This window comes from Cynocephalus volans, chromosome 2 (genome assembly GCF_027409185.1).
Source record: "Cynocephalus volans isolate mCynVol1 chromosome 2, mCynVol1.pri, whole genome shotgun sequence".
Classification (NCBI taxonomy): Eukaryota; Metazoa; Chordata; class Mammalia; order Dermoptera; family Cynocephalidae; genus Cynocephalus; species Cynocephalus volans.
In genome coordinates this window covers 39,863,323-39,869,337 of record NC_084461.1, presented here as the reverse complement: position 1 = coordinate 39,869,337, position 6,015 = coordinate 39,863,323, and positions in this window count along the sequence as shown.

The window sequence follows — 6,015 nt, the reverse complement described above, 5'->3', positions numbered from 1 at the left end:
AACTCAGCTAGACATCATGATGAAATGAGGAAGAGTATACAGGATCTGAAAGAGGAAATATACAAGGAAATCAATGTCCTGAAAAAAAATGTAGCAGAACTTGCTGAACTGAAGAAGTTATTCAGCGAAATAAAAAACACAACGGAGAGTTTAACCAGCAGGCTTGTCGAAGTTGAAGAGAGAACCTCTGAACTTGAAGATGGGCTGTTTGAAATAACACAAGCAGACAAAAAGAAAGAAAAAAGAATCAAGGACATGGAAGAAAATCTGAGAGAGATATCAGACAACCTCAAGCGCTCAAATATCCGAGTCATGGGTATTCCAGAAGGGGAGGAAAATGGAGATTCCATTGAAAACATATTCAAAAAAATAGTGGCAGAAAACTTCCCAGGTATAGGAAAAATCACAGATCTTCAGATCCAGGAAGCTCAACGATCTCCAAACGTATTCAACCCAAAAAGGCCTTCTCCAAGACATGTCATAGTCAAATTGGCAAAACTCAGAGACAAAGAGAGAATCTTAAAAGCTGCAAGAGAGAAGCGTCAAATCACCTATAAGGGAGCCCCAATCAGGTTAACATCAGACTTTTCATCACAAACCCTAAAAGCTAGAAAGGAATGGGATGATATTTTCAAAATACTAAAAGACAAAGATTGCCAGCCAAGAATACTCTACCCTGCAAGGCTATCCTTCCGAAATGAGGGGCAAATAGTATATTTCTCAGACAAACAAAAACTGCGGGAGTTCACTACCACAAGACCACCCTTACAAGAAATCCTCAAGGGAGTACTGGGTTTGGTTCCTGAAAAATAACTACCACTGCCATAAAAACCTAAGAAAAATCTAAACCCGCTAGTACAATAAAAATGGCATTCATGAAGAGAAAACAAGCTAACAAAAACACTATCTACAACCTAAGGAACCAACAAACAAAGAAACCAAACAGTAAATCAGAAAGCAAGGAACAAAAGACACCTAAGACAACCAAACAACCAATAAAATGCTAGGAATAAATCATCACCTTTCAATAACAACTCTTAATGTTAAAGGCTTAAATTCCCCAATTAAAAGACACAGACTGGCTGACTGGATCAAAAAGCAGGACCCAACTATATGCTGCCTACAAGAGACCCACCTCACCCATAAAGATTCACACAGACTAAGAGTAAAAGGATGGAAAAAGATTTACCATGCAAACAGAAAAGAAAAACGAGCTGGAGTGGCTATTCTTATATCTGACAAAATAGACTTTAAACTAAAAACCATAAAAAGAGACAATGAGGGACACTACTTAATGATAAAAGGACTGATCCATCAAGAAGACATAACAATCATAAATATGTACGCACCCAATGTTGGAGCAGCCAGATTTATAAAACAAACTCTATTAGACCTAAAGAAGGAAATAGACACTAATACCATAATAGCAGGGGACCTGAACACTCCACTGTCAATATTAGACAGATCATCTAGGCAAAGAATCAGTAGAGAAACACAAGATCTAAACAAGACTCTAGACCAATTGGAATTGGCAGATATCTACAGAACATTCCACCCAACAACCTCAGAATATTCATTCTTCTCATCAGCACATGGATCATTCTCCAAGATAGATCACATATTAGGTCACAAATCAAGTCTCAATAAATTCAAAAAAATTGGAATTATCCCATGTATCTTCTCAGACCACAATGGATTAAAACTAGAAATTAATAACAAACAAAACTCTGGAAACTATACAAACACATGGAAATTAAACAGCATTCTACTTAATGACATATGGGTCCAAGAAGAAATCAAGCAGGAAATCAAAAAGTTTATTGAAACTAATGAAAACAATGATACATCATACCAAAACCTGTGGGATACTGCAAAAGCAGTATTGAGGGGAAAATTTATTGCATTAAATGCTCACTTCAGAAGAATGGAAAGATGGCAAGTGAACAACCTAACACTTCACCTTAAAGAACTAGAAAAACAAGAACAATCCAATCCTAAAGTTAGCAGACGGAAAGAAATCATTAAGATCAGAGCAGAACTGAATGAAATTGAAAACCAAAAAACAATTCAAAAGATCAACGAATCAAAAAGTTGGTTTTTTGAAAAGATAAATAAAATTGACAAACCATTAGCATGGCTAACAAAAAAAAGAAGAGAGAAGACTCAAATAACAAAAATTAGAAATGAAAAAGGCGATATTACAACTGATTCATCTGAAATACAAGGAATCATTCGAGACTACTATAAACAACTATACGCCAACAAATTTGAAAATCTGGAGGAAATGGATAAATTTCTGGACACACACAAGCTCCCAAAACTGAACCGTGAAGACATAGAAAATTTGAACAGACCAATAACAATAAAGGAGATTGAAGCTGTTATCAGAAGGCTCCCAACAAAGAAAAGCCCAGGACCAGATGGATTCACAGCAGAATTTTACCAAACATTCAAAGAGGAATTGACACCGATTCTTTACAAACTATTCCAAAAGATTGAAATGGACGCAAATCTCCCAAACTCATTCTATGAAGCAAACATCATCCTGATACCAAAACCAGGTAAAGATATAACCAAAAAAGAAAACTACAGGCCGATATCCTTGATGAATATAGATGCAAAAATCCTCACTAAAATACTAGCAAACAGAATACAGCAACACATACGAAAAATTATTCATCACGATCAAGTGGGATTCATCCCAGGGATGCAAGGTTGGTTCAACATACGCAAATCAATAAATGTGATACATCATATTAATAAACTCAAACACAAGGACCATATGATCATCTCTATAGATGCTGAAAAAGCATTTGATAAAGTTCAGCACTCATTCATGACAAAGACCCTCTATAAGTTAGGTATAGAGGGAAAGTATCTCAACATAATTAAAGCCATATATGCCAAACCCACTGCCAATATCATCCTGAATGGGGAAAAGCTGAAAGCTTTTCCTTTAAGAACAGGCACTAGACAAGGATGCCCACTCTCACCACTCCTATTCAACATAGTGTTGGAAGTACTAGCCAGAGCAATCAGAGAAGAGAAGGAAATAAAGGGCATCCAGATTGGAAAAGATGAAGTCAAACTGTCCCTGTTTGCAGATGACATGATCCTATATATCGAACAGCCTAAAACCTCTACAAAAAAACTGTTGGAATTGATAAATGATTTCAGCACAGTAGCAGGATACAAAATCAACACACAAAAATCAGTAGCATTTCTTTTCTCCAATAGTGAACATGCAGAAGGAGAAATCAAGAAAGCCTGCCCATTTACAATAGCCACCAAAAAAATAAAATACTTAGGAATTGAGTTAACCAAGGAGGTGAAAAATCTCTATAATGAGAACTACAAACCACTGCTGAGAGAAATTAGAGAGGATACAAGAAGATGGAAAGATATCCCATGCTCTTGGATTGGAAGAATCAACATAGTGAAAATGTCCATACTACCCAAAGTGATATACAAATTCAATGCAATCCCCATCAAAATTCCAAAGACATTTTTCTCAGAAATGGAAAAAACTATTCAGACATTTATATGGAACAATAAAAGACCACGAATAGCCAAAGCAATGCTCAGCAAAAAAAATAAAGCTGGAGGCATAACACTACCTGACTTTAAGCTATACTACAAAGCTATAATAACCAAAACAGTATGGTACTGGCATAAAAACAGACACACTGACCAATGGAATAGAATAGAGAATCCAGAAATCAACCCTCACACTTACTGCCATCTGATCTTTGACAAAGGCACCAAGCCTATTCACTGGGGAAGGGACTGCCTCTTCAGCAAGTGGTGCTGGGATAACTGGATATCGTTATGCAGGAGAATGAAACTAGATCCATACCTCTCACCATATACTAAAATCAACTCAAAATGGATTAAGGATTTAAATATACACCCTGAGACAATAAAACTTCTTAAAGAAAACATAGGGGAAACACTTCAGGAAATAGGACTGGGCACAGACTTCATGAATACGACCCCAAAAGCACGGGCAACCAAAGGAAAAATAAACAAATGGGATTATATCAAACTAAAAAGCTTCTGCACAGCAAAAGAAACAATTAAAAGAGTTAAAAGACAACCAACAGAGTGGGAGAAAATATTTGCAAAATATACATCTGACAAAGGATTAATATCCAGAATATATAAGGAACTCAAACAACTTTACAAGAAGAAAACAAGCAACCCAATTAAAAAATGGGCAAAAGAGCTAAGTAGGCATTTCTCTAAGGAAGATATCCAAATGGCCAACAGACATATGAAAAAATGCTCAACATCACTCAGCATCCGGGAAATGCAAATCAAAACCACATTGAGATACCATCTAACCCCAGTTAGGATGGCTAAAATCCAAAAGACTATGAACGATAAATGCTGGCGAGGCTGCGGAGAAAAAGGAACTCTCATACATTGTTGGTGGGACTGCAAAATGGTGCAGCCTCTATGGAAAATGGTATGGAGGTTCCTTAAACAATTGCAAATAGATCTACCATACGACCCAGCCATCCCACTGTTGGGAATATACCCAGAGGAATGGAAATCATCAAGTCGAAGGTATACCTGTTCCCCAATGTTCATCGCAGCACTCTTTACAATAGCCAAGAGTTGGAACCAGCCCAAATGCCCATCATCAGATGAGTGGATACGGAAAATGTGGTACATCTACACAATGGAATACTACTCAGCTATAAAAACGAATGAAATACTGCCATTTGCAACAACATGGATGGACCTCGAGAGAATTATATTAAGTGAAACAAGTCAGGCACAGAAAGAGAAATACCACATGTTCTCACTTATTGGTGGGAGCTAAAAATTAATATATAAATTCACACACACACATACACACATACACACACAAACGGGGGGGGGGTAAGAAGATATAACAACCACAATTATTTGAAGTTGATACAACAAACAAACAGAAAGGACATGGTTGGGGGGGAGGGGGGGAGGGAGAAGGGAGGGAGGTTTTGGTGATGGGGAGCATTAATCAGCTACAATGTATATCGACAAAATAAAATTTAAAAAAAAAAATAAAATAAAAAAAAATAAATAAATAAAAAAAAAAAAAAAAAAAAAAAATGTGATAATAATCCACATAGGTTGTTATAAAAACTATATAAAATAAAATAATTTATAAAAGGACAAATTATCAAAGTGCCTGGGTATAATAAATGCTTTAAGAAATGTTTACTTTTTTAAAAACTTAATTTTAAAATGTAGAATATGGTAAGTAGAAGTTAAGATTTTAAAATATTACAACTAAATTTTTCATTGTTTTGGCATTCTGAATAAATACAAATTCATAAATGCACTGAGGCATATAAACAGAGCAACCTGAAGCATCTGGACATGCTTTTAAACTACTGTAAGAGAGTATTTCAGAAAGGAGTTTCTTTGTGTGTCAAAAGAAAAAATTCTGAAATCCATATAGCTAACGAACGACTCTGTTAGAAAGTTGGAATTGAAAAATAAAGCCCATACATTTCATGGAGATTGTGTGAAAATTTGTATAATCAGAATTTTTCCAACCATAATAAAAATCTCTTAAAGTGATAATGCTACAAAGACGACAGAGGAGGAGAAGAATCGCCTTCAGCCACTGACTCCAGTAAATGTGGAACTGCTTGCCCTAAAGGAGTGCTATAAATTTTCCTGGACTGGTCAATGTGGCATGCTAAGATGAACCCTAGAAGAGTGGGAAAAGAATCGAAAAATGGACTTCTAACAGCAATGCTCACCATTGCTTGATCCTCCGTGTTGCTGGAACAGACCAACCAGCTCTCTGTCGCACCCTGGGAGGGCCCCCAGTCTGGAAAAGCAGACTGATGGCACAGTCTGCTGATGTAACTAAAGCTAGCCTCAGCCACCAGTCACCATGGAGTGTTCTGCTCTGGTCATCACACATTCAGCCCTCTACCACCTGCTTCCATTTCCCCTAGAACAGCTCAGCTTATCTGTGCTGTATAGATATAGATATGAATGTAAGAATATCTG